The sequence below is a fragment of the Aythya ferina genome, assembly GCF_964211825.1.
Source record: "Aythya ferina genome assembly, chromosome: 2".
In the NCBI taxonomy this organism is placed as follows: Eukaryota; Metazoa; Chordata; class Aves; order Anseriformes; family Anatidae; genus Aythya; species Aythya ferina.
In genome coordinates this window covers 40,604,895-40,617,096 of record NC_140297.1, presented here as the reverse complement: position 1 = coordinate 40,617,096, position 12,202 = coordinate 40,604,895, and positions in this window count along the sequence as shown.

Genomic DNA, 12,202 nt, shown 5'->3' with positions numbered 1-12,202 from the left:
CACTTGGCCATCACCCTGACATCTTTTACATATGCACACCCTGGCTCCTGGGCATTTTCTTTTTTAGCAAGCAGCAGTAACTCCTGCCCATGGATCAAAGTCAGGTGCCAAGATATTTAAGAGCAAGGGTTCTTCTGGGTGTATGCTAGAGCTTTCTACAGGATGTCTTCACTCTAAAAGTACTACGCTGAAGAGAAAAACAAAACAAAACAAAACAAAACAAAACATATATTCTTGGTGAGAGAGAGCATGGTGAAATTTTTCCTATTGCGAAAGTTAACAACCAGTTAGGAAAACCTTGCTCTTCTCTGCTGTCGCAGGCTGTGGGATGGCTCAGGACTGCATTATTCTTGGACCAGTTTTGAAGTAGTCTAGCACTGAATGCAAGAGCATATTCTGCACTTTAATTTGTGTGGCCCTAATTTTAGAAGTTGATGTCATGTTATTGTATTGAGCAATCTGCTTGTCACTTTCCCTCTGAGCTTCCTTCATGTCCCTGAAATGGGTACTGAGTGGTTTCTACTGAATTTTCCCATTTTTTCCCCTGTCATTTCAGGCCCACTGGAGGTAGGGTGCCAGGAGTAATTTTTGTATAATGCAAAGTAACTGATGAGTAATAACAAGAACCAAGATTTGAAACTGTTTTCATAATTCCCCTTCTTGAAAGGAGAAGTTGAAAAAAAAATATGTCCATTTCCCTCCTCTGTGTATGTATATGTGCAAAATGCCTCATACAATATCCTTCTGCTTCTGCATTGGAGAATCTGCATTTTTAATTTTTTAAGTACAATTATGATAACTATCTGATGAAAACTACAGCCTTCAACAAGTAAACACAGAGGTAAGTGATGGCTGAAGGTTCTTGCGGTTTGAAGACATGACCTAGACATGACAAGAGATGACCTACCTGCTGCTGATGGGGTTGTCTCTGTCCTAAAAGCTGTTCAGAAATCAGGTGGCTGTGGAAAAATATCTTACTTGCCTGTAAGAGTCAGCCATCCCACCAACTTATTTCATCTTTCTGAGTGAAACATCATCTCTTTTTCCTGAAGTGGTCTTAAAAGTATTGACATATTAGTCAATGCACAAAGTCTGGCCTTTTTTGCTGGTTGTGCAAGGACAGGCAAAGGTTCAATAGTCTGGCCCCGCACAGCCTATGCCCAGGAGTTGGGCTGACCCACAGCAGGAGGGATTTGCAAAGCTGGGCCAGCTGAATGCGTGTGCCTGTGTGAGGCCAGGTCTGTGCCATGCAGGCAGCACATACAGGCTTGTGTTTCACCTTGCTGCTCTGCTCCGGCCTCTGGGCCAGAGCCCAAAAGAAGCAAAAGTGTGGATGCCACTGAGTGCTGATGCTGTGAGAGCAACCCATGACAGCAGCTATGGTCAGACCATGCTGGATGTAAAGCAGGACAGAGGGTCTGCAGCTCAGATGTTTGAAACGCCAGGACTCTTCCCACATGGAAAGGAAAATGCATTGTGCTGTGGTTATTGGTTTTGCACCTCGGTAGTTTAAGTGGTAGCTTTTGTGACATACAGATAAATAGATACAGAGGAACATTTATTACCCATCATTTCTCTATTGAGAAATACAGCCTGTTCTTGGGTCCTGGTGCTCCTGTGTTCCTGTCAGAGCTTCCACAAGGTCCACAGTGATTTTAGTCTGATCCTGCCTAAATTTTTTTCACCATTCAAAATTTCCTGCAACACACAGCTGAGGTGGGCATGGGTGAGGGAGGCAGGAAGTTTTGCTGCTCAGAAATCACATCCAATGCAGATGTGAGATACACGGTTGGAAAGTGGGCTGAGCCTTGCCCCTTTGAGCAGTGTAGGCACTAAGAAGCTCAGGTCATTGTTTCCCTTTGGATTTTCATTTGTGACTGCACACTGGGCTGTGTGGGACACAGTGTTTCAAACTGGGTTATGTAGAAAGGTGCCCTTCCAACCAAATTAGATGATTTGTAGAAAGATGTGGAAAAAAAATAAATTAAAAAAATGTGCCTTCCCAATCGAAATAGATGTTTTGTAAAAATATGGTCATTCTTTCCAGTAACTTTATCAATTCTACTCAGGCATTCTGCATGGCAAGGGGGTTGGACCTTCAGAGGTCCCTTCCAACCTCAACCATTCTGTGACTCTGATTCTTCTTCAGATAAAACACTGCAGTTTGTCCTGGGATGGGAGCATGGGCATCAACACTGGAAAACACACTTTCAGCTGGAACAACCCCAAAACAGTATTTGGAAAAACAGCCATAGGATCTTATGAAGTTCATTGATGATCATCCCCTGGCCAGACTCCCTCTCTCATCCCTTCCCATCTGTCCTCTTTGTGCAATGCCAGAGACTGCAGAAAGAGCTCGAGGCTGATGAGCCCAGCCGGTGCAGGAGGATGGGGACACAGCACCCACCCCACTTGCTGCCAGAAAGCCTCTCTGACATTTCTGATAGAGAACCGTAGGAGGAAGGGGAATTTAAAGCTTTTCCTTCAGCTACCTTCCTCACCAAAGTACTTTGCCAAAGCTACAAAAGTCAAAGAAAGAGGAAAAATCCAGCTAATCAGAAATCAGCTACAGAAAACCCTAGGAAAAGGAGCTTGCCAGACTATGTGATGAACAAGGTTTAGAAATTATCTACTCAGACTTACCCTTCTGCCTCCTGCCCACAGTCATTTGATTTCACAAATTTTGCAAGGAACGCTGTCATTTACATAGAGGAGCTTTGCCCAAACCGGTAGCAAAAAGCGCTGGAGAGCTGAAAACCCCTTAAAGTCAAAAACAGGAAACTTACACCACAGGAATCCTGAATGCTCAGTTTAAAGAGGATTCACCCGTTGGAAAATGCTAAATATTGACTTGAGAGTTATAAAAATAATGAATGTTCAGAAAATAAATTATGTTTTATTTATTTTATTTTATTTTTTCTAAATGAAGAGTAAGGCAATCCAGCTAAGAAACATGATTTGTCCTGCATTAGGGGAAACCTGAAATCCCATGACTATGCAAAAAGCCTGGCATATGTAAGGGTTTAAAACTTCACAGACTGAGGAGCTCCATTAAATACTAGGCTTCATGAAACCTCTAAAATTTGAAAAGAGATTGCAAAGCTGTGCCATAAAGGCCAGAAAATGTCCGTTTACTTTCTTCAAGTACCAAACAGGCCTCATGAGACTGAGGTGGTCTGGAGCTCCTGTACCACCAGGTCTGGAGTTCCTACACCACATCCTGCCAAGGCCACTGCATGGGATCATACAGGAACATATCTTGTCACTTCTTTTACCAAACTTAAATCTGAAAAGGACACCAAGACACAACCACCTTCCCCAAAAATGTGGGATCCCAAACTGGTCTGGGACAAGAAAGAGACATTTCAGCCTTAACTGCAGCTCCCGTGGGCCCCCCTGGTCTCCAGAGCCAACTGTGGGGCTGCGCTTCCCACCCCAGGCCCAGATCCCAGCCCTGTCCTCAGCCCAAGCCGCACATCATAGGGAACAAACCACAAACTTTCAAGCTGAGAACGCTAATTCCCACCTGGTCTTTGCCATCATAGAGGTTTTTTCCAGCTCACGTGTATATGCAGCACCAATGCTCCATTTTCATCCTGCTCCTACTCCATCATACAGAATTGGCAGAGCTCCTGCTGCCCTTATGGTCATGGGAAAGTCACTTCCTTATGTCCCTTAGTTCCATTTATTCTGTTTGATCTTTGTTGATTTTTATCATTAACTTAATTCTACTTTTCCATAAAATGTGATGTGTGCCTTACATGCAGGTATAACTTTCACTTCTTCTATTTACTTTCCTCGACAGGTGTAATGCAGTAGCTTTTAATTCTGCATTGAAGTCCTGTTGCTGCCTGTAGTAATACATTAAATTGTTCATCATGTACAGTTTGCTTTTATGATGATGTTTTCATTCACCTAGAAAGAGAGGGATTTATGTAGAAATAATTGAGTAAATTAACTATCTAGGAAATCTTAGGTAGAATTTAATAATGTCCTTAATACGCATTTGTGCTTAAAAACTGCAACGCTGTAACACAAGAATTTCCTGGTTTTTCTCACCTCTTTGTATAATAGGACAGGACCTGTTAAAACTAGCCTGAGTGCCAGGCTTGCCAGTAATGGAGAACAGGAAAATCTCAACTGCCATCAGATCACGGAGGTGCCATGGAAGGAGATGCACTTCCAGCTGGGCATGAGAGCTGTGAGCTTATCCAAAGAGTGGGGCTGGGATGCCGTTATGTTGCTGTGGGCATTTTGTTGCTGGCATCAGAAAAAGCCAAACAACCTTTTCTGGCTTGTGGGGGTCACTGACCAAAAAAGAGCTCTCTTCTCCTCACTTTCAATATATGAAGAAAATAATTAGTCATACTATGAAGAAAAATATTAGTCTGGAGTCATCTAGCAGTCTGTTCCTAATGTGTGAGATCTGATGGGTCTAAAAATGTATAAGGAAAGAAGTGGTAAGACTTTGTCTATGTGCCAGTCAGTACATGTCCTCAGATGCAGACCTGCCTTCTAGCATTACCTCTCTGGTTTGGAGCAATCCAGTGCAAAGAAAAACACTGTAATGAGAAAATACAGAAATGCCAGAGATCATATGAATCAGTAAATATAACAGAGATCAGTAAATATAACACAGAATCAGAAGCCAGATCAGAATCAGAAGAGCTTTTACTATTAACACCCCTTTAATTAAAGTATATACACACAGACAGGAAAGGAAAGAACATACCGTGAGGAAAGCATTTCTAATCTCAGCAGAGTATAGAGAAGGTGTTTATAGTTTGGCACCCTCTCATTTTTTCCTCTTAGGATGCTCTGTGTAAATAAATTAGGTTCTTTCTCTCTCATTAAGAGAATTTAAGAGAGAGACAGAAACAAATGGTAGAGGTTTTTTAAAAACATATAATCTGTAAAAAGCTTGCACAGTTTAACATCAACCATCTGAACTGCTTTAAACTGTAGAATACCAGAAATTGACAGCTTTTGGTTGCTTCTCACGTGTTTGCACATAAATTACCAAATGCATCTGTACTGCATTTCTATTCTGTTCCACCAAAAGGTAATAGCCATTCCCTCAGCTTACAAAAACCTAACTTTTCTAATGCCAGCATAATTATAAGCAAAATCGTAAAATATTTTTATTTCTCAAAATATTTAAGACCACAGATTCCCGACTTTCTTTCTCCAATGGATTATTTATAAATCCTGACTTTGAGACCATCTTTGCAAGCCATTTGTAAGGCACATTCCAGTTGCAGAGTAATCTGGCTCCATCAAGTGACAATTGCTGTTACTGCTAGTCTACACCTGAAGCTAAGATGATATGAGTCTGGCACTATACACAGCAACAAGCCAGTAACATTGGTATTTCACTGGAGAGCTTTTAGCTCCAATAATTCATGCCCCTTAGATTGTTTTGCCGTGGTTTAGGTGATAAATGAAGATGCTAGGATGCTGAAAAGTACTTATTTTCACCATGCCTGTTGGATAATACTGAAAACTGTTTTACAGAAGTGATAAATTTGTTGTTACTGCAACAGTAATACCCGTGGAACAAATCACAGTGGGGCTGAAGAAAAACAGACTGTTTCCCACAAATTAATTTCAGAGCTTTCCAGATGATGGGCAAGATACATACCTCTAGGAAAGTGATGGGAACATGAGAGGAGTGTAGAATTTACCATCCTATACAGTCTTCATCATACAAAGGTCTGAAAAAGCATGCATTGGAAGTCTCAGACAAAGTGGAGAAGCTTACTGTCATGCAGCCATAAGGCAGGATGTTCTCTTATCTGTTCTGCATAACCATATTTGAAAGAAAAGGTATGCTGAAGGACAGGAGTGAAGTGGCTGAAAGGCAGGGATAAATTATGCACAGGACAGTGAAACAGATTGCTTTGGAAGCCAACTTTATGAACCCACTCGAATCCCACACGTAATCTTTTACAAGTATAAAAGTGTGGGGAAAAGTATATATGCTGTGATCTGAAACTGTTTTGATAGATGTTGTCATTTGATGCTGTTTTGGCATCACTTGTTTCCTAGTCAATTAAATTTTACCACAGACAGTAGGATTTCCTTTACCATTGTTATTATTTGCATTTTTGTCATTTTGGGTGAGAAAAGGTACAGAAGAGAGGAAGCAAGTCCCTACTCTGTAGGTCAGAGTAGTCCTTCAGTCAATTACAGTCAGAGAGACAAATGAAACAAATTGGTAGCACTAACCAAATGTATGCAGGCTAACCAGGAAATTAACTGTTGTAAACTCAAACATACGGATACTCACAGGTGCACACATGAACTCACATATAATATGCTGGAGAGATGTATAAGCTATTATAGATGCATTTAATGTCTTGGGTATTACAGTCTGTTGTGGTCCATAGCTACAGTGGAGAACATGGGCACATATGGGTGCTAACACAGATGATGCAGCTTTCTGTGCTCTGTTTCACAGTCCTTTGAAAAGACTGCATGAGGTGAAAGAGAAGGCAGAACGACCCTGCAAGCAGAAGGGGGAAGAAAGTCAGAGGGACCACAGAAAGATCAGACAACAAGTCCTTAAGCCATTTACTTAAAACCACCTAGAAACTGAGAAAAGTCTTGTTTCAGTCATCAAGGGCAGTATGTGTGTATGTGGGTGTGATGGTGTTTGCGGTGTGCTTTGAGCTGGAGGTATTGGGAAATTTGTTTTTGCTGGCTTCTGACTGCATGCTTATTACTGCCGTGTGATGGAGATAGCTGGGAGTCTAGTCAACTGGTGGGTGATTTAATGACATGCCCCCAGTGAAAAAATCCAGAAGAAGTGCTATTATACATTTTATTGACTTCTGTTTCCCCCTTTGCTCATTATATATAGTAACATACGTGTTACCATTCTATTACTAACAATACCAGTGTTATTAATTGGCATATGTATTTTTGTAACAGTGCCATGGGATTAGGGTATCCTCCTGGGATTCTAGATTTTATCTGAATCTGAAATGACAGTTTCTGTGGCAACTTAGATGAGTGTGTGTCAAAGTATTAATAATAAATTATGTCTAGTGGAAGAGACAACTGTATCTGATAACCCCTGTATATATTTTCTTCTCTGGAATTTCTTCCATAAGTAGATCAAAATGTTTATTCATAATTTATCTACTTATTTACTCTAAACGGGTGAATAACTAAAAATGTTTCAGAACAAATCTGTACATCAGGAAGACATTGATATAATTAATGCAGCTATGATAATTTAGAGCATATGCATTTTATCTTAAAAAGACATATGTTGGCCCATCTTCAGCTAGCTCATGCTTGTTTGCTTTTATTTTGTATGTGCAGATTCAATTATAAATATTCAGAAGCTTTAGATAGAAAGAAAAAAAAAAAACATAAATTGTTTAAAGAAATTCATTAAAAATATAACAGTAGGAACTAACATAATATTCCATAATTACAAAGGCATCTGAAGCAACCTTGTGTGCCATTCACTAACCAGCCTCTCCTTCTATCCAAGGGTAGAAAACATGAAAATACCCCTTCAACAAACACTTGCAGTGGGGCCCCAGAGCATGGCTGCCCTTCTGCTCTGGTCATTCCCTACATGACCAATGGACATCACTGAAAGTGAGTTCACACAGCCAAATACAGTGAGTTTAACCCTTTGACTTCATGAAGTGATTTAAGTTGCTCCCTTGTTCGAAGTCAGTGTGAATTTTTAAACTATGTTCTACCAAGGGCTGGATTTTTGATTTCTTTTACACACATTAATAAAAATGTTATGAATCCACTTATTTTGAGACTTACTAAAGCCTCACTAAAGCAATCAATTAGTATTACATAGGATACTTCAGATCCAACTGCTTGCTTAGATGGGAAAAACATTTTTTTTCTGATTTGAAAGCCCTTTAGTTGGCCCTCTAGCACCATGTGTTGGACAACAGTATGTAACACCACACTCGGACTCAAATTCCAGTGAGGAATGCCTTGAATGCTCCCAGCACCACAGCTCTGATTCTCCTGATGTAATGTAACTATATGATGCAACTCTGCCCATGTGCCTTGGTGAGGTGAAATCAAACCTGAGCTGAGGTTGCATCTTTTAATCCTCCCATTACTGTAACAACTTTCTGCCACATGATTACGCCTACTTGTGATAAACTATTCCAGACATAATGTAAGATCAGCCTTCATAGAGAGAAACTTTATTTTGCTTGCAGTAGAGTCAATCAAGCTAGAAAGAGGCAAGAGACATTATAAATAGTACCAGATAATACAAAGGAGGTAGCTTGCAGATAAGCTAATATAGTAACAAAGAAATGCAAATGTTTTAAGATATGAGTAATGTAGAAATAAGTCCAGTTTGGTAACAGTTAAAACAAAGAGGAGATTATCAGAATATAAAACCTAGAAATTTAGAAACAAAGCTCGAAATGTGTCTGAGCTGCAACTACATTTGTCAGTACCACTAAAAACGGTAGTAAGAAAAAAGTGATGAGAAGTTATTTTATCTTGTTAAGCATACTTGGGGGAAAAAAGAGAGCAAGTTACTAGGACTGGCTTTTGGATGGCAAAGAGGAAAGCAATCAAACACAGTCCATTTAATCATAGTGTATTTGTGTGAAGCACATGGATGAGTAATGGCTAAACGACCTTATCAGCATTGCTAGAAACCACTAATTGCTAGCTGACCAAATGCAAAATGTGTTAGCCATAACTAAGGCAAAGTTTATTGGGAAGAACTATTATTTTGCTTAGGCCAGCTGCTGTTTGGCTGGAAAAACTAGAAAGCTTAGTCTAATATAATTATGAACCAACTAAGTAATTTCAGAGACTTGTATTTACATTTGAAAATTCTATACAGCACACTTATTTTTCTGACTGGAAAAGTAAAAGAATTCAATGCAGTAGCAATTGATTGCTCTCCTAAAAAATACTGCTGTTCATTAAATTCTAGTGGTTTTTTTTTTGTTTGTTTGTTTTGTTTTTCCTTGAAGGACTTCCACAATATGCTGCTGGAGACGGTGAAGTACTTGGAAGTGAAATGGAGGTTGGTAATAATAGAAATGAGCCTTCTCATTGTATTTCAGAGGTCTGCCAGCAGTCTGACAATGCCATTTCCTTAATGAAAATGACTCCAGACAAAGGTAAACAAATCTAAGTAGAAGCTAGGCATTGTTTCTAAAACATAATTACTGCTTTTGAAGTAATTGTGAAGTAATTTTCACTTATTATCATCAAAAGTATACATTAATGTCAGGAAAGGATAAACCTTTTGAATGGAGATGCCTAGCAGAATAGAAGAAGTTGAAGATGCATTTTCTTATCTCTGCAGTCTATTTTCATTATCTACTAAGCAGTTCAATAGAGACAACTATTGTTCAGTGGTGCAATTAGTGCTTATGTAGTCAACAGCTGTTACAAAGCAAAAGATTTAGAAGACCTATTCAAGAAAACAGATGTGGCCTGCAGCTAAAATTCCCAAACTGCTGTTGTTTAGAAGAATTCTCGATCAAAAGTCCATTTAAAAGTTTCTTTCTGAAGGACTTGTTAAACAAAGACTATTCTGGTTGCTTAATTTTTGTGTGTGTGTGTGTTTTTTTGTTGTTGTTGTTGTTGTTTTGTTCTGTTTTTCTTTTCATTTATAGAGGCATGCATCAGATTTTCCACCTGGACAATGCCATGTCAGAGCTGGAAGATGTTTTTTCAAGTCAAGAGTAGAGGCCAATTGATAATATCTTACCAAAAAGTACATCCACTGGGCACTACTATTCAGAGATAAGAACTCAGGATGTAGGTTATAGATGTAATTTGGACCATCCAGAGACACACAATTAAACAAGAGAATTTTCTTAGTGGAAGAAAATTGAACTGGAAAGTCTAGAGAAGTGTACTGTAGGAAATATAATTCCAGTACTTTTCCAAAATATATCCAGGGTGTAACAATTGAAAGAAGAGCCTGAGATATCTTAAGAGTATCAGTGTAAGTCATTATTTAATATTCCTTTAGTATTGTCTCTAACACATATAGCTAGAAGTTCATGTCTGGCACTTTCATTGATACTGTCTTTTAAGGCCCACATTTGCCTGAATCATACAAAGCGTATGATAAAGCATGCCTTGCAGTTTTGAAGAGGAGCACCTTCTGAGCTCCTCTGGTGTTGTCTGGTGTTGGTGTTGTCAAAGCTGCTTCGTCACCACATCACTGTGAATGAGCTCAATTGTCCCAGAAAGTGAAGAGCTATCAGCTCCAAAGTGTAGGCAAGTTGTGACCTTACTACCTCTAAAAGGGTGAGTGTTGAAAGGCAGCTATCTTAATGAAATTAAGGTATAAATCAAATACCAAAAACTATCTTTAAATGCAACTTGGAGGGGGAAATATTTAAATATGAAAAATACATTTTCAATCATTCATTTACAGAAGGACGGAGTAATAGCACTACAAGGAAGCTCAAGTCCAAACAAACATCTTGTATTGCTAAACATTGTGTTTCATCGTCAACTACCTGATGGACAATATTTCCTCACATAGATGGGGGAAGGCAACGTATCCATGCTGCTCTCCCTTAAATCAAATCCCTTTTTAAACTTGTTTGCTGGAGGTGAGGAGATAACTCTGCTGTCATAGACCTCAGTGTGCTGGCTGTGATCTTCTCAGGCTTTGCTGCTTGTACTGCTGGGGAAGGCTGTGCTTTGGGTACTGCCAAAACAAGCATGTTCTCAGCGTTGTGAGCTGCCTTTTGTAGCACCAGGGGCTAGCTGGTTGCTTTTAGCTCAGCAGATGGCACCAGAGAGGAGAGAACAAGCTGGTTTAAAGTGACCAAGAATATATGGACTATATGGTTTGAGAGGTGACCTGTGTCTCTGGTCATCTCTGTGGGTAAACCTGACTGTCCAAAGGCTCAGAAGAATCCCAGTGGTCACCACCCTTCTCCACTCCCCCATCTTGCACTGGGCTGCATCGCAGGGCAACAGGTCGCTGCCAAAATCATACCAGACAAGCTCTGCAGTCTAGCGTGTATATTAAAAACTGTTTTTATTTTATTTTATTTTATTTTATTTTATTTTATTTTATTTTATTTTATTTTATTTTATTTTATTTTATTTATTTTATTATTTTTTGAATTAAAAAGCAACATCCATTATGGTGCATGTTACTGGGACCAACCTGACCCTGCAGTGTCTTCATGACCTTGGGAAAATCTCAAACTTGGAAAAGTGATACCAGTTCACTACCTGCTCTGCAGGATGAGGGTGGCCTTTAATATGGGAAAACTTATAGTAGATTGTGTTTGGAAAGCACAGTTAAAAAAACATAGCAAAGGACCTAGGCAAATCAAAAGCAAAACCACAAATGAGTAATTTCCCAAATGCCAGAAGAATGTGAATTTCCAAAAGGCAGTATGAGTGGATATGGAAAAACACATAGCTTAAAGCATTTCAGTTCAGAGGGATGCTGCATAGTTTCCAAGAAGAGAGATCAGTCTTTGCATCTCTCTGCTCGCCTTATAGAGGTAGGAATATTCACTGCCTGATCTAAAATTTAAAATGGAAATGAGAGCTGGTGCATACCTGGATGTCTATCTAAAAATGCTGTACAGGTTTGAAGACAAAAAACTACTTTGAGCATAGAGAAAAAACTTACTGGAGCTTTGAGTGACCTCAAGGTACATATTTAAAAAAAAAAAAAAATGTCTAAAGCTGAAAACATGTCCGAAGTGAAATCACAGAGACATACTCTCCACTCTAAGGAGCAGAAGAACAGGAAAATAAAATGAAAAAAGGAGCTCAAGATCTGGATAAACTACACCAATACAGCAATATCTGAGGCTGTGACAAGTCCTGGCAAGAAGATAAAGATCTGAAAAAATGGAGACTGATGAAAGAAAGGAAGAGGAAACAGCACTAATAGGAGAACACAAAGATCAGACAAAATGTGTGCCCAGGGGTGAGCAATTCAACACAGGGACTTCACGTGGTCCAGGCAACCCATTTGCTCAAGATGGAAACACGTGTGCTGGCTGTAGGCTATCACTCTGTCTCTGCAGAATTTGGGAAACACAAAGGGCAAGGTAAGCTAGGCTTGTCCCTCGGATCAGTAAGGTGCAAGAGAGCAGCTGTGACAAGCGCAGGTGACAGGCTCTGCACTCTGTCAGTGAGCATGGCTGCAAGCATGTGTTGCATCAGGGGACCTGTGGTGAGCAGTGGTGCCAAA